Genomic DNA, 23,911 nt, shown 5'->3' with positions numbered 1-23,911 from the left:
ACAGTAATTACTTAATCATACAATCTTCAGTAAATGCTCTTTATTAGTACATTGAGGCAGTGGATCTGACTTTGGGGTGCATAAAATGACAGCATCCTGCTTCGGAAAGCATTGCCTGTTCATGGAGAGTTTCCTTGAGGATGGCCCTTTATAATCCACTGCTGCTCACTTTTCCAACCTTTTTATAACCATATTTCTCTAGACTATTCATTGGCTACTCTAGCCCTTTTGAGCTTTGTATTTTCCCAAAGCTTATGTTATTTCACGAGTCTTTTTTATGTGATTTTTTCTCTTGGGGATTCTTACTGTCTCTAGTCTTCCTCATGAAGTTTTAACGTCTCTCTCAGAGCTCCCTTTCCTGGCATGCGTCCTTGTGATATCAGTGTTTTCCTTCATTGCCGCCCGCCACATTGTTCCGTTGGTTCCCTGGATTCTGGCCTCCTGGATGTTACAATTATGTCTCGTTTGTCTTTTGATCTATCTCCTATGAATACCATGCCTAGCACAGGATCAATGAAAAACATTGATTGCTAAGCACTATAGCAGGCACTTTTAATAGATAAATGACAAACAACATTACTTATGGCAGTCCAGAATCTAAGGAAAGAGAAAAATATATGTCTATTAATTATGAAGTGCTGAATTTATACAAGTGTTTACGATTCAAGGTACAGAGATACCACAGAGGGAATTGACTAATTGATCAGGAAGAATACCTAGAAGATGTTACTTTTGGGTTGGTTTTGAAATATTTATGGAAATTTAGCAAGTGAGGGAGATAGTTGCAGAAGGCATGTGCATAGACATGGAGGATTTTAAAGCTGTATGTAGATAATAAGAAGTTTGGCATATGAGGGATGTGTGCTCAATAATCAGCCTGCATGCATTTATGGATACTCTTTTATCAGGTAAATTTAAAAAACAATTCTATTTGGAGGAAATATCATGAACAGAGTCATATAAAGATCCAACTTACGAGAATGGAAAGCCACACAAGTTAGACAGCTGGCTTAGCTTTCAAAGTCTTCCATAGTCTGAGTCCTTCGTACCAAGCTAGATTTATTTCTATCCTGTTCCTTATCCTTGTTTACTGTTCCTTCTTTAGCATCCTTGATACATAGAAATAAAATAGTTTTGTATCACTTTCTTTTCTTATTTAACAAGTTTTGAGAACATTATCTACTATATGTATATTTATTTTAAAAAATAATTAACATCATGCTCTTATTAATATAGTATGTACTTTATAAATTATATTCAAAAGTAGAAATTAAAAAGGGTAAAATCAAAATAACCATAAAATAATTTCTTTAGTTAATAGATCATTTGTGCACAAAACTCATTTTTGGAGAGAAGTAGCAGTCCAGGCTATACATGCACATGTGTAGTGATGGAAAGTGAATTCCTCAGAGTTAGTTCATTCTGTAAGACTGAACAACTCTTAAGTTGTTTGAAAGTTCTTGCATCCGTTGGTATGAAAATAATTTCTAATGTTCTGAGGTAGGTAAAGTTCTGCCTACCATGAGTAGGCCCTGAACTTGGTGCTTTAAACATATTGTTTCTATTTTTTGTAATATCTGAAAGCTAGATACTACTCCATACTATAAATAAAGATATTAAAGTAAAGAAAAACAATTTGCCCAGTAGGAGATCAACTCCCATCTTTTAGTTGGAGTCTTATCCTCTGGATATGATATGAATGAAATGAAAATCTTATCTGTAGTTGGACTGTAATTTCTACTTGCCTCTTCTAATTCCTGCACAATGTCATGTGCATTCAGATTTAGCTTTTGTTCAGGCAATTTCTGAACCTGAAATGCCATCTCTTTCTCCTCTTCTTATCTTTCTCATCTCTTTGGCACAAGTCAATCCTGTCTTCTTCATAAAATCATTGCACATCTCTTCTGCATAGTGCCCTGGCCTGTGGGTAAAATAGCAATATGTAAGGTCTATATTGCATCATTTTGATTTTAATATTTAATTTATGGTCATTTCTTGCTTAAATGACTTAAAATTAGCTTATAAATTACTTTCTGGTGGGAAATCATACTTTATAATTCTATATTCTGCTTGCACTAGGCATAGTTTTGGCACATCACTGACTTTTACTCATATTTTTAGATATTTTCTATTTTACTTTTATTCTGCAGGCATGATAAGCTAAGCAAAATATGGGAAAGAGGGCAAATCATGAAGAATTACAGAAGGAAAAAGTTCTATTCATTTCAGACTCATCTCTTGGTTAGTATCTATGTTTTTTCTTTCCCCCTTATGATCAATCTTAATGTATCTTGGTTTTCCCATTTAGTCTGAAGGATCCCTCATTAGAGTGACCTAGTTCTTTTATTCCTTAGGCAGTATTTTATGTTACCTGTAAGACCTTTATCTTTATTATGTGTACATTTTCTTGTATACATTTCTTCAGCACCCATACCAGTTACAAATTATTCATTACAAAAGAGGAAGAGGTCTTTGAGACTTAGTGTGATGTCGTATGTCACTAGGAAATGTGTGTCTTCTTGATCTGAACCTTATCAGTAGGCAGAAGAGAAAGAGAAATGTATTTCTTGTGTATAGTTCTAGATAGGAATGGCTTTCTTGGGGACAGTCTGTGGGTTATTCTTGTTGATAAAGTGAAAAGATAAATGGTGAGTATGGGTTAGAATGTACAGCCACCCCCTTTTGGGATTTTTATATTTTTTTTGAATGAAGAGTATTATTAAAAGCACAGTGGTGTAATTAAATTTTAAGTATATTAAGGTGATTTAATATTGAAGGTGGATTAGATAAGGTCAAGTGCAATTCCCAAAGTTCTGCTCGCATATCACCTGGGTCTTCAGCATTGTCCATTCCTTTATTTGAAGCGTTGATTTTGATAGTTTCATATCAGTCACAGATATCTATTTTCCAAAATTGACTTAAATATTCTCTTCTTTTTACAAGCTGGAGGAGGACTTATTACAACCTGTAGTTGAATATTGCTTTTATTTTTGTTTTACTTCCTATACCTGTACATATGGTATCAATTTTATATATTTAAGAACGCCCTTAAAGAAGGTATACAGGGAAACAGATTCACAGCCTGACCAAATTACTTTGGCAAAACTACCTAATTTGCTAGAGACTTTCACAACTGGAATCCAGATCTCTTGACTCCCAGCTTAGGAATTTAAAATGTTTTCTAGATTTTGCAAGGAGAGTCAATCTTTAAATTCAGCCAGAGGGGCAAGAGGAAGATTCCACAACATACAGAGAAATACAATTTTTAGGGGCATAGAGTAGTCCCTACAGCAATCTATTCTGGGTGGGATGAATGTGTCACTTTACTTGGGTAAACTGGAAAAAATGTGGTTGGTTCCCACTGCAGGACTTGCATGACAATGAAGGAGGATTGCTGCTAACAAAGAAATAGCTGCCATCCATCACCAGAGGAGTGAACATGATCCTTCTCAGATGAACTACGGATTTTCACCTTCCATCATCCATCTCACTAATGGTGGATACCAAGATGTGTCAGCAGATACAGTGAGATTGGTAGATTATTAGGAATAGCTTTGTCCCTTCATGTTTCTGAAATTTTGAAAGGTCAAGTGAGGAGATTTTGACAACCTGGGGTGATAAAATATATACTTGGTGAAGAACATTTAGCTTTTGAGAGTAGATGTTTTTTTATCTACTCTACTCATTAGTCTCTGCCTGGACCAAATTTCTTAAGTCATACTTTTACAAAAATGCTTGTTTATAGACAAGGGGCCTCTGGAAAAAGGCAATCTGCTATGGGACCAAAAGAGCTGCTGAAGCCCTATGATGAGAGCCCGAGCAGATTCCTTTGACTTGCTTTTATTTTTTTAAACGTATGTATGCAATATTTCCTGGTGCAGTGATAAGATGTTAACACATGTTATAAAGCTTTCTGATGGACTTAGCTTGGGAGACTTTAAAATCTGAGAGTTTTGTTCGCCGAGTCAAGGCAAACGTTGCTGCCCTCAAAGTGTGGCATTTCAGGTCAAGTTGTGTCCCATGGAGGAGTGGCCCTGAGTCTGTGTGTCAGGATCACGGCATCGTGGGGTCAGTTTCTATCACATTAACCATGGCTGTTAGTAACTAGGTAAGACAGCCTGATTTTGTTTGTAAGAGCTTATTGTTTACATACTCCAATTTTTTCCCCCAAAACTACATTTAATAACCACTTGCTGAGTAGCTATTACATACACAAAACAGTGTTAGACATTTGGGATGTATAACAATGTGAAACAGTCTTAGAACTTAGTTTAAAAATTTCTACCTGTTTGGAACGTTCCTTAATAATCAAATTAGAATATATTGATTAGTTCTCAGAGTATTTAACTTATAACTTTATTGCAGACACACTTTGTTTTATTAGTAATTTATACATCTGTCTTCTCTGCTAGACTTGAGAAAGGCCTTGCATTTTCAATAGTGTTTCCTAGTGCTTTGATTTAGTGTAATGACACAGTGAATGAAATAAATAAGTAATTATTATCTAGTAAGAGGTAAAAATCCATAAATGATAGAGTTGCATTATACACAGATTTAATTTACATCATCAGAATAACTCTGATTTTGAGGATGTAAGAATGTTTAGGTAACAAAGAAATGTTCATCTGAAGTAAGAATGTGGGCTTTTGATGTCTGGTTCTTTTATTTAATTTGAGTATTTTGTTTGTATTATTAATATTGACATATGTCATGTCTTTTTCTTTTTTACTCTAATACATAAAATTCAAATATATTTCATCCTTAAATAATTTAACAACTTTTACATGGCTTTTTTCTTTATTACTTTTGTAACAAAACTTCAGTCACTTGGATTTTTGTGAACCATTTAAAAAATGGGTGCTTGAGCTTCAAAAAAAATGTTTTAGCCCTGGCTGGCGTAGCTCAGTGGATTGAGCACGGGCCTGCGAACCACACAATCGCGGTTCGATTCCCAGTCAGGGCACATGCCTGGGTTGCAGGCCAGTTCCCAGCAGGGGACGCATGGGAGGCAACCATACATTGATGTTTCTCTCCCTCTCTCCTTCCCTTCCCCTCTAAAGATAAATGAATAAAATCTTGTAAAAAAAATTAAAAAAAATGTTTTAATATGTGTATCTATTTCTCTATAAGAACTAGCTTTATTCATAGGCTGTCATTTTTGTTGCATGAAATTAGTAGATGTCTAAAAAGTTGATGCAAATTTACATATAGAGTTTAGTTTTACTTTTTTTTCCCCTTTTCCTGTCTGGTAGCCAAATGGGAAATCAAAAATCTTATCTCATGAGATCAGTTCCCATTAAAACATGTAATCCCACATCCATCTGAGATTCCCACAGTTTCACCATTATAGGAATTGTATTAAAAAGGTCTGCCACAAAGAGAAAGATAGTCTTGTTTACTTCACAGGTTAAACCTTTAAAAATAAAACCTAGGAACAAGGTAGGGATCCTTCATAATTCTAAGGAGAGTAAGCACATTTAAGTTACTGTATGGGAATGGCAAAATACACTTATTTCCTTATAATAACATTTATTTCCATTTAAAGAAATTCAGTCATGTTTCTTGAGCTGACTTGTTGGGATTTGGAATGAAAGATGTGTCATGACTAGAAATAATGAATATTCATCACATATAGTTTATTTCCATAAAATATGGGTTGAAGTAGTCTACTGCTTATAGCAATCCAAGTTTTGGTTACTATTAGAGACTGATTGCTGTAGAAATGATTAAAATCACTTCAACAAAAGAAATAAAGTAGGAATAGTTGAATAACAATATTTTAACACACCAGATATGTTCATAAGTTAAGTGCAAATTGAATTTTAATTTATAGAAAATACTGAGAATTAACTGAATGAGTTTGTATATTTATTGAAAACCTATTATATAGCAATTATTTTGTGCTATAAATAATATATATTTATCAGATATAGTATATTTCTATATAACAATTATATGCCAAGTAAAATAATCCTACCCTTATATAAATATTTTATGTTTAATGTGTGTATGTCTGAGTTCCATAAGGTAGAAATATGTATATTCTACAGGTTAAACACACTGTAATCATATTATGTTTTCTGAAAAAAATTTTCCTAATCAATGATCATGTGACTAAGTGCAGTGATCTCAATAAATAAATTTTAAACTTTAACTCTTCAATTTAAATAGATATTTTATCAATCATATTCGTAGATTACAGGAACCATTCTTATCTCTTTCCCTTGCATTATGGATTTTATATACTGGCTGAGAACAACATAAAAAACTGGACAGTATATTATAAAATAGCATCTGAACCTAACAAAGCTATTGTCTTTCAGTTGACATTGTTACTGAGCCTTCAAAAAAACCTTTTCAATATTTCATCAGGCCAAACATTTCTGGGGCACAAGGCTAGGGAATCCCATAAACATCAACCAAATGCTTTACTTCTTTCATTGTAAACGGAGCTTTCTTAGTCTGAAGTAATATTGTTTGGTTTAACCCGACCACTAGACATCCAGCATGAGACCAGATGGTGTACCTAGCAAAGCATGGCAGGCAGAAAAATCAAATCCAGTTTCAGAAAGCGTTCATACCAATAGGGAAAAGTTCATTGTGGGGAAGGAGTCCAGAATAATCAACTTGCTGCCAAGTGGCTATCTGGTCTCCTTGGGAAATGAGAACCTATCAGGAGCTCAGAGCCGGCCACTGTTGCTGGAAAACAAGGCGTTCAGTTGTGTCAATAGCCAAGTCAGCACGAGTGAGGGGAAGTCTGTATGTTGAGCTTATTCAGAATATCTTTATGTCACCACGGCCACTTTTTCAATGAGCCTGTTGAGTAAGTAACACTGGAGCTGAGCTAGAGATACTGAGTGGCATCCCCGTGTTAGAACAACTTCCCCATCTAATTTTTGAGACCTCCTCTTTATTAGGAATTTTCTGCTGAATATTTGCATTGGAAAAAAATACTCTTAATTGTCCTAGACTATCTGGTTAAACCATTAGTCATTGTCCTTGAACTGTTCCTCATGCACTCTCTTCCACTTGTGGACCTCAATGTGTACCCTGGCTGTTTGCCCACCAAGAAGGTTATCCTTCTCTCAGTTCCCTGGGGCCACCCCAAATGTGGCTATAAAGTCACAGCACTCTATTTTAAATGAAAGCCAGCATAGTGGGTTGAGCTTCTTTTTGTATCACAAAGTTCCGTCTGTGATCAGGTTGACACAAATGACTGCTTCCCATGTGGTCGTAGGAGTGATGAAGATTGAGGAAGTGATAACACTGCTATAGGAGCAGGCAGCCGAGACATGGAGCCCCACTCAGGTGAACTCATGACCACATGACCTATATTTGCTGATGGGATGTTGATGGGTACGTATCATATAACACAAATGTCCAGAGTGTCATAGGGAGTTCAGGCTGCAGTGCGCCATGGTGTATTATGGGCAAGGTGTTCAGTCCCTCATGCAAAACAATATAAAGTCAATCAAGACTAATTTCTAGCCAGAGAAGGCACACTTTCTCTTTAAAACTTGAGTTGTGAATTTCTTATTGGGGTTAATTTCCAGCAGTCTGAGCTCCTGCAGGTACTCTGAGCACTGGGGGATCTGTTGGGTCACATGGGCTAAAGAAAGATCTGCTTTCACAGAAGTCTGGACTGCCTGGGAAACCACCCCTGACTATGACCCTGCTTCAAGTTAACACTCCTGATCCCTGAGCATAGGACTGCCAGCAGCACATAGAACATGGTTTATGAAGATTTTTTGCCTTAAAATTTAGTATCCGTCAAATGTCATGTCTCTTTCTTTGAGGTTAGTATTGTAAGACATAGCAACTACTCTTTAACTGCCCACAGGCTACTGCTATACACAGGACATTTCATGGGGGTGACAGGTTTCTGAAATTTTCTGAGGTTGTTTTTTCAGCCACTAGTACCCATATATTACCATGACATTTGAAGTACAGACTTCTCTCTGTTCATCAGGACTTAGACATATGTCATCAGTATAGTGGGCAGTACGATGTTCAGTGAGATGGTGAAATCAAGGTTTTTACATTTAATTGTCACAGCGAGCCAGAGAGTTGATTTAGCTCAGAGGTAAGACAGTGAAAATGTACTATGGGCCTACCCTGTAAAACAAACTGCTTCTCATATTCTGTATTTATTGGGATAGCAAATATAAAAAAAATTGTCAGGTCAATATTTATGAACCAGCAGGCAAGCAGAGGCAGTGTGTATTTGCTCCTCAAATGAGTCCAGATTTAAGATAACTGCTTCAGTGAGACAAATCACCTGATTGAGTGTATTATAATCTTTGTCGTTTAAAAGTATTTATTCATTTGGGAGTAAGTCTCAAATGTTTTCCAGTTACTGAGTACATCTATTCCATCCATATAATTTGGAACCAGATAAATAATGAAAAGAGGGGTGAAAGGTGTTTTCCCAAAATGACTGCAATTATATTTCAGGTCCTATATGCTCTTTCAGAATCCTGTCCCTTGAAAGGAGTCAGATCTTCGTGAGTGCTATGTGACAAAAATGACACTGCTGTTTCTAAGGACGTGTAGAAAAGGATATAGAGCTTCCTCTTGGCTTTCTTCCTTGGGGTGCTTGTGGTGGTTGGAACACAACCACCATCTTGTAAGGAAGTTAAGCTACACCCAGCAGCTACTTGTAGATGGTCTGGCTAACAGCTCTAGCTAAAGTTCCCGCCAACAGCTCACATCGACTGCCAGATATGAGTGAAGAAGTCTACAGATAATTAGCCTCCAGCTAATGCTGAATAGAGTAGAGATGAGTTTTCCCTGCCAAGTCCTGCCCAAGAGGCAATTTTCTGAACATGCAAACATTGTAGCAAGCCACTATGTTTTGCATAGTTTGTTACTGGAATGGATAGGATTAGCATTCCACAGACCCACTTGAAATGTTCTCCTGTCACAACTCTATTCTTTCAAAAATTCTATTCTTACTAGCAGAAGACCTTTGGGGACTGTGAGCTGAAAGCTAATATCTAATGATCCCTGAAATACCTTGCTTTGTTCCTTTCCCCTGTGCACATTAAGCCTGGTTATTGGCTGTGGGTGTCTTGGAGGAAGCTTTGAAGTAGACACTTGTGATGTTATTGTAAAATATTCTCTATTTATACATTTTTCCTTATAAAAAGTACACAGTCTGTGAACTTACTCAAGTGAACTACCCCTTTCCTGAAGTCCTAAGAATCCAGTGATCAGACATCTACCCTATGTCAGGTCATCCTGATAACCATACTGATCCTGATGTTTGTGTGCATAACCTTCCATTCCCCCTTTGTCTTCACCACCCAAAGTGTCTATTAGTTTTTGAAATGGCCCATTTTAGAAGTACCTTATCTATGCATATTCCCAGCCAACAGAAATAGTCATCTTGGTACTTTTTAAAATATATTGATGCTTTCTTTTTGGGGCAATGTCACTCTCAGCGCTTTCATGAGGACTATTCTTTTGGATCCCCATACGGCACATGGTTTGGGGTTCTTACAGATACCAGGGAAGTAGACATCAGGCTACATATAATAAATCCACTTCAATTTTAGTAATTCCCTAAGATGTTGGGTTTCTTCTTCTACAGCACACCCAAATTTATTTTTCTTTTAATTTTATTTACTACCATGAAATTAGTTTTCACTTAGTCAACCTGGAAACATTTAGACCAATTTTCAGCTGCTTAATTGGATTTTATAAATCTCTGCTGAATGTAGCTGTGATGAGAAATTTAGCTTATTTTAAAATAATTTTCTTTCCTTAGTGTAGTATCAGAACCTACCTCCACACATTTTTCAGTATTTTATTAATATAAATTAGCAAGATTTGGAATTTTCTTGTGGGGCAATTTTTTTTTTACTTGGAATTGAATATTTCTTCTTTCTCACACCCACCCCAACAGAGTAAGTAGAGTCTGTCTGGTCTTAGATGTGCAGATAATGGAGGTGATGGTACATGAGAATTGCATTTTTCCCCAAGGCAAGGGTCCTAGTTCAGGGCACTGACAGATTTTTTTATAGGGAAGAACCGTCCAGAAAAAGGGGAGGAGAAAGTGCTTTCACTGGTAAAGGGGCACTCAGCAAGGTTTGGGGAGTCAGGGTACTCAGAGTTATTTGAGTCCTCTTGTATGACCCCATTTTAATTTCTGGGTTTTTCTTTTTATCAGTCAGTGGTCTGAATTTTACCTAAGAGAATAGGGAAGGATGTACAATCAGATGATGTCATTTAACAAAATTGACTTATTTGCTTACCTCATTCCTGTGACTACATGGGAGAAGAGATTCTCCTGTGCTAGTGACAGAGAAAGTTTCTGCTTCTCTCACTGTACTTTGAGCTGAGAAGTTTGGATTTTGAGCTTACAGTGTCATTTTTTTTGTTTGTGTGTGATTCCCTTGTGTAATTAGAAGTAGACTGCTCACCCCTCAGGGTTTGTATTCTTTATGTCCTTCATACTGTTCTATGGCAGTGGTTTCTCAGTGCTCTGAAGCCAGACTTCAATGAACTCTTTATTTCAGGTAACTGTAGTTGATAATTTAATTAAATGCTTAATCACTGTGTTTTATGGGATGTTAGAAGCTGGCCCTTACTACCTGCTACCCCAACCTGCACATCTAAGCAGTCTCAGTTGTGGTATCTGCAACCATGTCTGCAGCTCGTTCAGTATCTGTTAGCACTCTGACTAGAAACAAGATGAGCTACTTAAACAGAAAAATAATTTGTTAAAATGCATTAGGTAGATTGTGTAGTCTTTCAGAGGTGAGACAGGTAGGCTTTGCAGCTGCACAGTCAGAGAAAATGTGCAGATGGTGCTGTGAGCTCTGCTTCAGCGCACAACCCTGGCTGCTGCCCTAGAGGCAGACCCTGGCTTGCCCTGCGAACATGAGGTCTCAGACCGCAGAAAGTGCATGCTGCTTCCTAAAGCCTGACTTTTCTCTCATCATCCTGAGCAGAAAGAAGATGGATTCCTTATCCCAGCTGTGTCTTCATGTTGCTTGTTTCCGAATTAAAGTTTTCTGTAGATGTATCTGATTATCCTGGCCTATAATAGTACCAGGCCAATAAGATACATCTACCTGCAATAGTGCCAGGGAAGTGAGTTCTGGCTTTTAACCTTGGTAGTAAGAAGAGAAGAAGGGGTTAATTGTCTAAGACTGATTTCCAGCAGGCTGGTCTTCGAAAAAAGGAATTCACTTCCTCCCTGGCAGGTGATTTAGGAACTACCCGTTGCTCCATGGAATCTGGAGAAAGCCCATTGCTTAAGGTAATCATCCTTGGTAGAATGCTAAGGCTAAGTCAGGTCCAGGGTTCTGAGTAGTGAAGTATACACATGGCTTGCATCCTTGATTATGCTGGGGCATAGATTGGTACCCAACTGGTGCAGCTTAAATCCCTATGGCTTAATTACAAAGGACTTTCTTTGACAATTTGATGTCTGTCCTTGCTAAATCCTGGTAAAGTACCCCAGAGGGTGAAGTGCAATGGGAAAATGGCTCTCCTACTGCTGTGTTTACTTAAAAAAATGCTGTCCTAGAAGGTCTAATGTATGTGATTTCTGATCATTTGCCTCTGATTGCTGTGCAGGTTGACAAGGTTCATTATTACTATGAACAGATAATGAGCAGCTACAGGCTTAATAAATTTCCACTACAGAGAAATAAAGCATTCTACAATTTGATTTTCTTTGTATTGAAACAAATATAATCTTAATTATAAATAATTAGCTGGGATTATGAGATTTTTATAAGTGGTATAATAAAGTTGTGATTCTGGACATCTTCAATTGAGACCTTTATAATACAATTTAGGAGATAAAAAGAAATAGTGGAAATATAAATTAAACGTATAGCATGGTTCTAACAGGGTTCTCTGGTTCATATCCAGGGTGGTCTGGCCTCAGTTCCACGGGACACAGACCAGTCTGTCATCAGTCACTCTATGGAGACATGTTACAAGAACTCTGAATGTGGCCACTCAGTCTAAGACAATGGTAGTGGCTGTATCATGCAGTCTCCTCAAAAAAATGAGATCGCCCTGGCCGTGCCTCTCCCAATTATTTTAATACTCTGTTTCTGTCTATCCAGATGTGGATGTGTATTACAGTCCGATTTGATGTTCAAGCTTTTGTTGTGTTTTGCTGTGGTAGAGTAAAATGAAAGAATGACAGAGACAGAGGCAGAAACATGTGTGAGTGGTCCAAATGTTGTGTTCTTAGAGGAGTAGTTAGTTCATCTGGCTCCTCTGGGTGGGGTGTTAGCATCACATAACCTAGATATAACCAGCTTATGACTTAACCACTTTCTTTTCAACGTCTGAGTGATCAGAGCCTGAGCCTGACTGCATAGAGCCTAGGCTTATACTTGATTCACATTTCCAAATAACAATTGGGATTCCTGGGGTAAACATTACATTGGGCACTCACCATCCTCATAATTTTCTTCATATTTTTATTGCAAGTGAATTTAATTCTAAATAATATATAGCACATCATTATACATCATAAGCTTTAAATGGTATCATGTTATATATATACTTTTATGCTTATTTTGTGTTCGGTATTTTTTGAAATATAATTATATATATAATTTATCTTTACAATTTTATAATAATTCATTTTCTGAGGATGCTACAAGTGTTTATCCATTCCTCTGCTGATGTATAATTAGGTTGTTTTTAAATTTTTAGTGTTATAAAAACTGCTCTTATAAACTAGTGTATTCTATTTTTGTATCTATTTATATGACTTACAACTTTCTTCTCACAGTTCATAGCATGTCCTTTCACTATTTTTAAAAAATAGTGCTTAAGAGATCCATTTATAGGACTTCTGGTTTAATGATAGGGACATAAAGTCAGCTTTTAGTTCTTTCCTGAAAAACATGCAGGATACTGAGAAACAGAAATGCTTTCTCTAATTCATCCAGTGAAACTAGAACAAAACGGAACACAAACAAAGCACAGGGCCAATGGGGCCGAAGCGTGGTGGCTATCAAGCAGGGGTGTGACAAGAAGCGGAGGGAAAATACCTGCAGTTGCTGAAAGAGGATGCAAAAAAAAAATACTTCTTTTACTTGTTTATTTTTTACTTTATTTGTATTACTGACACTTTTACATATGTCCCCATCCTGCCCACCTTTGCCCACCACCCCCGACCCTTGCTCCTCCCTCCCTCTGGTTATCATCTGTTGTCTGTGTCTATGGCTTATGCATACATGTTCTTTCAGTAATCCCTTCACCTTCTTTCATCCAGTTTCCCCCATTTCTCTCTCCCCAATGGCTCTCAGTTCCTTCTGTGCATCTGTGCCTGTTTCTATTTTGTTCATTAGATTCCAAATATAAATGAGATTATATGGCATTTATCTTTCACTTACTGGCTTATTTCACTTAGCATAATATTCTCCACATCTATCCACGCTGTCCAAAGGGTAGGAGTTCCTTCTGTTTTATGGCTTCATAGTGTTCCATTGTATGACTGTACCACACCTTTTTTATCCACTCATTCATTGATGGTTACTTGGGTTGTTTTTCAGATCTTAGTTATTGCAAATAATGCTGCTATGAACACAGGGGTGCATATATTCTTTTGAATTGGTGTTTGGGATTAGGATATATTCTCAGAAGAGGGATTGCTGGGTCAAAAGGCCATTCCATTTTTAATTTTTTGAGGTAACTGTATGATATTTTTACAGTGGCTATGCCAGTCTGCATTCCCACCAACAGGGTGCTAGGGTTACCTTTTCTCTACATCTTTGCCAGTGCTTGTTGATTGATGATTTATTGATGGTAGACATGTGGCAAATGTGAGGTGGTATCTCACTGTAGTTTTAATTTGCATTTCTCTGATGATTAGTGACATTGAACTTATTTTTATATGTTGATTAGCCATCTGTATGTCCTCTTTGGAGAAATTTTTTGAAAATGAGGAGCCTACTACAAGATGCAATATCTATTTTTAATGAGAGGAATTGAATGCATACTCTGGGTTGAGAGATTCTCTATGCCTAATTGTAGCTAAAGAAGGATTATTTAGGACTTCCGCCAAGATGGAGGTGTAGGTGGAAACACTGTGCCTTCTCCCACAACCAAGTTTGAATACAACAAAGGTTTGGAGAAGAAAGACGCAGCCAAAGAACAGAAAATTGAACTATATGGAAGTCCGACAACAACAAACCATTCAAACGGACCAGTAAGAGGGGCGGAGCCAGCAGCGGAGCGGGGACAGGCTAGAAAGATCCCCTGACCCCAGGCGCCCAGGCAGCCCTGCATTGGGCTGACCCAGTGAGGGTGCGGGGCGGTGGGCAGGCTGTGGTCACACATTTGCGAGCAGATAAACCAGCATGGGAGTGAGCAGTGACAGACCACACAGCCCCCAGCAGCGAAGCACAGTCGCACATTCCCGTTTGCAGTGGGACGGACCACACGGCCCATGGTGGCAGCGGGAGGCAGCAGAGGGGGCCCCCCCACCATTGCTTTCCTTTGGCCTGGCCCCCACATACAGCGTCACAACCCAGAGACTGAGTGCCCCGGCCCTGGTGAACACCTAGGGCTCTGTTCCTCATACATAACAGGCACGAACAGTCCAAAATATGACTCAAGAAGAACTCAAAGCCCCAGAGCCAATAACTCTAAGCAACCAGGAAATAGCGAACCTCTCAGATGTACAATTCAAGACACTGGTGATCAGGATGCTCACAGAACTGGCTGATTTTAGCCACAAATTAGAGGAACATGTGAAGGCTAAACTAATTGAAATGAAGGGAAATGCACAGGAAACCAATAGTGATGGAAAGGAAACTGGGACTCAAATCAAGGGGGTGGACCAGAAAGAAGGAAGAAATGGCCAAACAGGAAAAAGTGAATTTACAAGAATTCAAAAAAATGAGGAGAGGCTTAGGAACCTCCAGGACATCTTTAAACATTCCAACATCCGAATTATAGGGGTACCAGAAGGGGAAGAGGAAGAGCAACAAGTGGAAAACTTATTTGAACAAATAATAAAGGAGAACTTCCCCAGTCTGGCAAAGGAAATAGACTTCCAGGAAATCCAGGAAGCTCAGAGAGTCCCAAAGAACTTGGACCCAAGAAGGAACACACCAAGGCACATCATAATTACATTAGCTAAGATTAAAATGAAGGAGAGAATCCTAGAAGCAGCAAGAGATAAGGGGACAGTTACCTACAAAGGCGTTCCCATCAGACTGTCAGCTGATTTCTCAAAAGAGACCTTACAGGCAAGAAGAAGCTGGAAGGAAGTATTCCAAGTCATGGAATCCAAAGACCTACATCCAAGACTGCTCTATCCAGCAAAACTTTCATTTAGAATGGAAGGGCAGATAAAGTGCTTCTCAGATAAGATCAAATTCAAGGAGTTCATCATCACCAAGCCCTTATTATATGAAATGTTAAAGGGGCTTATCTAAGAAAAAGAAGATAAAAAATATGAACAGTGAAAGGACAGCAAACTCACAGTTATTAACAACCACATTTAAAACAAAAGGAAGCCAAGAGGACAGCTAGATCAGGAGTGGAACCATAGAAATGAAGAACACATTGAGGGTTAGCAACAGGGGAGTGGGAGGAGGAGAAGTGGTGAGAAGATACAGAAAATAGCATAGACAGTAGGGAGAAAATAGATATGGGGAAGGGCAAGAATAGTAGGGGAAATATAGAATCTAAAGAATTTGAGACACGTGGACATAAACTAAAGGGGGGTAAGGTTGGGGGAGGGGGTGTGCAGGGTGGAGGGGAATGAAGGAGGGGAATAGAACAACTGTAATGGTATAATCAATAAAATATATTTTAAAAAGAAGGATTATTTATGTTTTTAGGGAATTGACTGTTAATGGGAGGAGGAAGAAAATATTCTTTGAATTCTGGGATAAAATAAAGATTGAAAGAAGGTAGACTTGGGTTATGAAAATTGGGTTATGAAATTGGGTCATTATGAAAATAGTGCCAAGTCATAATGACTTGGTCATTATGAAAATTTCGGCAAAAAAGAAATTGGGTTCTGCCCCACATCATAAATCATATGCAGGTAACTTGATAAGAAAAACTGATTTTTTAAAATGTGTAATCAAAAATGATTGGCCCAGGATATGTTCAATAATACAAGGAAAAATGAGGAAAGAAACAACAGAAATTTCAGTGGAAGCAAAGTATTCAGTAAACATCATTCTACATAAAAGTTTTGCTCTTGTTGCTATTGAGTAGATAGAAATTGTGGTCAAGCATTTCTTCTGAATTAAAGAATTATGCATATGAATCAGTTGAGTCTATAAGGAGGGAGCTGTAAGTAGATATTAAAGATGATGGTGAGACAAGAGAAAATGAAATGTGAGCTGGCAAAATTCAAGTAAAAGTAAAAACAGCAATCAAATAATTATAGAAATTGATAAGTTAGAAGAAGTACAATTGGATGAGAACATAGAGGTTAAGAATAAAGAGTAAGAAAAATGTCATATAAATAGGACGGATTGAAGAGAAAATGATGGATGTTGAAGACAACAAAAGGAAAGCAAAGAAACATAATTTGGTTCATGAAGAATGAAACAAATAATAGGACAGAAAACTGTTTACTAGAACTTTCCAGAAATAAATTAAGATAATTAATTTATAGATTATAGAAGGACATGCTATATTTCAGGAAAACTGATGTAGCCCAGTAAAGATATTAAACTTTTAGAAGAACTAAAGAATTATTTGGACAGCTAGGCAAATTAACTCATTAGAGGAATAAATACCTTGCTGACTTCAGACTTTTTTATAGCAGTGATAGTTCTGGAAGACAGTGGAGTAATTTCTGTAAAATATTCACAGAAAGAATGACTCTCGAATTTATTGAGTCCATTTTGTTTATATAAACATTTTTGAACATACAGAAAGACAAGTGCTATTGTTGTAAGTCCTTGATTTAGATAAAGAAATTAATTCAACCAAAAGATAAATGAAACAAGAGTATGAATGTGGATTATTAAAAATCTACTAACTCCAAATTTAACTCTAACACATACATGAATATTCTTTTCTTATATGGCAATATTATAAATTTTATATGTATTGATACATATTTCTATACATAATTCTTTATTTGAGTATTTATATCTTTTAGTACTATATATAGTGTTCTCTCTCCACATATATAGAAAAAGCTAAATATCTATAAAGAGAGAAATGAAATATATATAGAGATACATATCTATTCTAAATAGGATAACAGTAGAGACATTCTCATCTATTGAGATTAACAAAAATCAATATTATTATCATTGTTATATAATATTGGTATGGAAAATACAATTAAAATGTGAAATAAATTGAAGGTATAAAATTTCAAGAGGTATATGTAATATTGTTATTTCCAGATGGTTAGATTTTATACTTGGAAAAGTCAAGAACATATATATAAAACAATTCAACAATATCAAAACTTAATAAGTACTAGGGTACATACAAAATTTTTTTTATATAAGCATATGTCAATTAATTAGAAGATAGTATTGAAGAAAACACTAATGTAAAATAATTTCAGCACTAGCAAAAATAATATGCTTAGGAATATGTTTAATTAGCAATGTGTAGGATCCTGATGGTAAGTTTTAAATTCTCTAGAAGGAGCCAAAATGATTGAACTAATATAATGTCAAAATAAGGACATCCAACATAGTAAAGATGTCAGTTCTCCAAAGGTAATCTATATATTTTATGCTATTTATAATTTTAATGCAGCGAAAACAACAAAATGTAATATATGAAACTGACATTAATTTTAAAATAAAAAGTAAAGAATTGCAAGAAGGAACTATCTCCTTGGAAGAACTCTGTACTAGCTGTTGATATAGTACCAGTGTATGACTAGAGAGATCAATGGAATCGAATAAAAAGAACAGAAATAGAATCAAATATATATGATTAGTTTACAAAGTGACATTTTAAACCAACAAGGTTAAAAAAATACAATATTCAGTACAAATTTTGGGACAACTGGGTGATCATCTGAAAAAAAGTAAAAGTCAGAGTCATATGTCATTAAATTAAATTAATACTAATCAAAGATCAATAGTAAAATAAAAAACCTCACCAAAGGTTTAGCAAACCATGGGAATTTAAGAAAATTAATAGATGAAAAACACCTTTCCAAATACCTCATAAAACCTAGAAAGCACAAAAAAGTGATAAATAGAACTGCATAAATTATAAAATTTCAGCATGAGAAAGCTATTATAAATCAAAAATCAAGAATAAACAGGCAGTGCACTGGCAATTCATATAAAATATCATAGTATACTAATTTTCTCAGTAAAAACAAATCTCTGCACACTGATAAGAAATGACACCACAGAAAAATGGACAAAGGAACAGTTTATATAAATGAAAACACAAGTGTCCCTAAGTAAATGGAAAAAGCGCTCAACCTCATTAATATTGTAATAAGAAACCCACTGGCAATATTAAAGAGTTTGATAGTATCCAGTTGGTGAAACTATTGGAAACCAAAAGCTACTATATTATGCTCAAGGAAGAGTAAATTGATACAGATTCTTGCTAAATATATATTTGGAATATTTATCAAAATTACTATCACAAAGATATATCTGTGCTCACATGTGTATAAAAGGTTTGAAAGACTGAATCCTGTCAGTAGCTGAGTGGTTAAATACATCGTGATAAACCGTGCTACTCCATTATATAGATTTTATTTTAGTGTTGTGTTAGAAATGACAAAATTGTTAGATATTTAAAGTGTACATCATGATGATTTGATATATGCATACATTGTAAAAAGATTTCTCTCTTCACATATATTTATATTTATATGCATGTACATGATTTACATATATATACAGATATATGTAATTCATGTTTATATATATATATGTAAATTTGATGAGGACACTTAAATTCTACTCTCTTAGCCAATTATAATTATACAGTACAGTGTTATCAACTATGTTTTATATTAGGTCTTCAAGGCTTAATCTGTTTTATAGTTCAAAGTTTGTAGCTTTTTATCAACCTCAACTTCTTCCCTTCCCAGGACCTCAAAACCACTTTTTTATTCTCTGTTTATATGAGTTTGACTTAAAAAGCCTTTTTAGATTTCACATATTAGGTGATACCATGCACTGTTTGTATTTCTGACTTATTTCACTTAGCAGACACCTTCGAGGCCAACTCATGTTGTCATAAAGGGCAGGTTTCCTTCTTTCTCATGACTCTATGGGTCCATTGTGTGTGTGTGTTTATCTGTGTGTATATGTATATATATATATTCATATATGTGTGTGTACTTATGTATATACACATATCTTTCTTTTTCATCCATTGATCCATTGAGGGGCACTTAGCATGTTTCTGTATTTTTGCTCTTGTGTGGAGTAGTGTATAGTGTTTTTAATGAGGACTTATTTTAATTAATTTATATATTGATATTAAACTATCTCTAATAAATTGAAAAAAGTAAAATAGTGAACAGTTGATATATATTTAGTTATCATTTATAAGACAAAACAAGTAGTATGTGCATGTATGTGTACACGAAAAATGATAAAATGATAATATGACTTTGGAGATATTCAGGAAACTCAAAAGTTATATAAGACAGTATATGCTTCAGGAAAATTCACAAAGCAACTTACCACATGCTTTTCAAGAGGGAAATAACTTGCCTGAGAATCATTGATGGTACACTTTATATTATATTGGATACAATTTCTTATACTAACATTTTTGCACCACAAGTGTGAATTATGTAGTTAGTTTTTATTTCAGGATAAAATTATCATTCCCTGTCATGGGTTCATAAAGGCTTTATAAAATATTCTTAACATTTTTTTAGATCTCTAATAAATGAAGAACTAATTTTCCTATATCCTGCGAGGTAGGGATCCAATTATACTAGTGTTTTCCAGTACAGATCATAATAACTTATCCTGGCACATTTTACTGAACAGTTTATTCTGTCTTTGGTGACATGAAATGCTACCCAGTTTCTACACAAACAGGAGTTAGTGTCTAAAAGAATTATTATTTTTTTGTATAGTAAGTCTCCACATCATATTTTCATTCAGAATTGTCTTTACTTACCTTAGTTGTTGGCTTTTCCCCTATAACTTTTAGAATAATTTTATCAAGTTTAATAAAAAATTCTTTCAGGGTATTTATTAGAGTTGCTTTGAATGTATACAAAAATTTGAGGGAAAATTAACCACTCCATACATTAGAACTTTACAACTATGAACATAGTTAATCTCTATTCATATGTGTTAAATGTCAATGGCCTTGTACTTTTCCCCCTTAAGTGTTACATATCTTATGTTAAATTTGTTCCAAAGTATTTAAATTAAAAAGCTTTCCTCTCAAATTTTATTTTTTAACACTGTGTAGTGTAGGAACACTACACATATGCAATTTACTTGTCAATTTTCTTGGGATATTGAGAATTTATAGTATCTGTATATTGATATTTTTATTTTTCTTCTTAGTGCCTATAACTTTGATTATTTTTTTGTCTTGCTGTACAGGCCAAGACAACCTTTGGTAAAATGTGAATAGACAAAGCAGAATTAAGAAGGAAACATGTCTTATTCCTGACTTTAATGTAAATACTTCTAAAGCTCCATTTTAAATATGTTGTTTGCAGTTACATTTTCCAAGGTAACCCTTATCAGGTTAAAAAAGTTTGCATCTTTTAATAATTTAAAAGATTTCTTCATGACTAAATGTAGAATTTTTGTTAAATGCATTTTATCATCAATTGAGATATGTATTTTTCTTAATTTAATTTGTTACCTTGATGAATTATAGTAACCAAGTTTTTAATATTAAATTATTCTTGTATTTCCCAGAGAGATTTTGCTTTTTCTAAGACCTCAAAAATGTTTATATTCAAGGCACCTTGTTATTGGTGTTATTTTTATTAAGACGTCATTGGCATTAACATGATATTAGTGTCAGGTGTACATCACAGTGATTCAATATTTGTGTATGTTATGAAATGCTTAGCAAATAAGTTTCATTAACATCCATCACCAACCATAATTATGTTTCTTTTCTTTTTTTAAAATTTAATTCTTCTTCAAGTACAGTTTTCTGTTTTATATTCCCTGCCCTGCCCCCCCAGTGCTCCCCACCTCCCTCCCATTTCCGCCCCCCACCTTAATTATTGTCCATGTGTCCTTTATACTTATTCATGTGAGACTCTCCCCTTTTCCCCTATGATTCTCTTTTCTTGTGTTGAGAACTTTGAAGATCTACTCTCTTAGCAACTTTCAAATACACAATATACAGTATTATTAACAGTCACCATGTTGTACTTTGCATCAAGGACTTATTTATTTTATAACTGAAAGTTTGCACCTTTGATCCCCATATGCCCATATTGCTCACACTCTAATCCCCTTTGGCAAATGCCAAGATGTTTTCTGTATCTGTGAGTCTGGGTTTTGTTTGTTTTCAGATTCTACGGATAAATGAGGTCACACAGTATTTGTCTTTATCTGTCTGATTTATTTCACTTAGAATAATGCCCTCAGGGTCCATCCATGTTGTTGCAAATGGCAAGATTTCCCTCTTTTTATGACTGAGTCATACTCCATTTTTCTTTACCCATTCATCTATCTTTGGATACTTAAATTGTTTCCATCTCATAGCTATTGTAAATAATGTTGCAGTGAACATGAAGGTACATGTATCTTTTCAAATTGTTCTTTTAATTTCCCTTAGAGAAATACCCAGAGGTCTAATTGCTGAATCTGCTAGTTGTATTTTTTAGTCATTAAAACAATTTTTTTTTATTGTTGACACCATTACAAATGTCCCCCATACGGTCTGCCTTGCCCACTTACCCCAGTCCCTTCCCTACCCCCAGGCTTCACCGCACTGTTTTCTGTTTCCACAAGCTGTGCATGTATGTAAGTGCTCCATACTGTTTTCCATAATGGCTGCATGAATTTACATTGCCACCAACAGTGCACAGAAGTTTTCTTTTCTCCACACCTTCATTAACACATTATTTTCTTTTTGATAGTAAGTGTCAGGTGACATCTCATTGTGGTTTTGGTTTGCATTTCCCTGATGATTTGTGATGTTAATCACCTCTTGGACATCTATATGTCTTCTGAAGGAATGTGTTAATGATAATTTCTCAGTTTAGGGTTTCTAGGACAAAGTTAGCATATAAATCTGAACCCCCAAACCTATGTGATGATACTTCTCTGGTGACGATTTTCCTGTGGTATCACCTCCCATCTTTTTTCCTTCCCTTTCTTGTTTCTTCTCCTTCTCTCTTTTTACTCTTTTCCCCACCGCACTCCTTGTCATGCAGAGCACACCGCCTCTGACAGACAAACTTAGTCCTTGTCCTTTGCTTGTTGATAAACTTATTTTTCTCTATCCTTTCACTGAGTATGTGGCCCTTTGGGTTTCTCACATAAACTAAGCATTTTGACTCCTCACTTCCTTCTTTCAAAACTCAAGGCGTTCAGATGCTTACACGCCAACTTTGCTCCTGTGAAGCTTCTACATGTATTTGGGGCTCTGGGAATTTTCTTCTGTTTGAGCCTCAGTTTTCAAAGCAGCCATTAACTAACTTCTTCCTAATTTGTTTTATTGAACTTTCTTACAACTTCAGATTCTTTGGTATTATGTTTGTTTACACACATTGCTTTGATTTCATATTAAAAATTCTTCATTTTCATCATGTATGGGCTTAGCTCCTGACATAAATTGTTTTAAATTAATAATTTGGTAAACTCATATAAACTATGACCTATACAAATATCTTGGTCTTTTCTTGAAAGTACTACTGCACTCTAGTAGACTATAAGTTCAAGTTGCTGCCTTATTTCTCTTCTTAGAAGGGTTCATACTAATAACCGTTTCACTTTATGCCAAAGCATAGAACTGTTAATGAGAGAATCTTTATTTGAATTAGCCTGATGTTTGTAATATACTCAGAGAGAGCTACAAAGAGTTAGTTAAAAAGAGTAAAACTAGTATTTCATGATGCATAATTTGCAGCTTTTGATAGCAGTGGAAAATAACATTAAATTTTAAAAATATTTTTTAATTTAACAACTGTGTTGTATATCAAAGTTATTTAAATTGGATAGGAAGGAATTTACTTTTAATATGAATTCAATGCATAATAATAGCAAACCTATACTGCACCAACTATCTTCAGGCACTGTTCCAAGCACTACATGTATACACTTATTTAATACACATAATAGCCGTCCAATGAAACAGCTTTATTAATAGTTCCACTTTAAAGCTGTAAAGAACTAAGGTGCAGTGAGATAAAGTAGTTTGACCTAAGCGGGCCATGGTTAGAGTAGAGCTGAGAGAACAAAACTCGGTTTGCAGATATCCACGACCCAGTCTTAAGCACATTAAATTGTTTCATTTTCCCTGCTGCAAAACATATTTCCCGTGATTTCTGTGATTTAGACTGTGTTAGAGAATATACTTAAGGAGTGTACCCAATTTTAATACTCTTTCTGTTTTTGGAGAAAGCCTATGTTTGTTCCACAGCAAGTTTATGTTTAAAATTTGTATGTAGTATAAGCTTTCTTAAATCTTCAATGAAATGCATATTTTCGTATTTTTAAGAGCTTCATAAAATTGTTTTAAAACATGAATTATAAGTTGGCTTATTTTTCTCAATAAGTTTGTACAAATTTCTGGGTTTATTTGGTTTTTATAAATCCTATTATTTGCAGAAGATGCAGATTATCTTAATATATTTTAGATTTATAGACTTAGTTTTAGAATTAGAATAAACATTAGAGATTAGCTTATATAAAACATTTTTATATTAATAGATGAGGAAACTGAGGCCCAGAGAAATGGCAGCACAGAGGTGAAAACCTCCATCTTCTTCATTTTAACACAGTGGAGTTATGTCTTA

The sequence above is a fragment of the Sturnira hondurensis genome, unplaced genomic scaffold (assembly GCF_014824575.4).
Source record: "Sturnira hondurensis isolate 20B ecotype Veracruz unplaced genomic scaffold, ASM1482457v3 Scaffold0005279, whole genome shotgun sequence".
NCBI classification, from domain to species: domain Eukaryota; kingdom Metazoa; phylum Chordata; class Mammalia; order Chiroptera; family Phyllostomidae; genus Sturnira; species Sturnira hondurensis.
Note: the sequence above shows the minus strand (reverse complement) of the source record.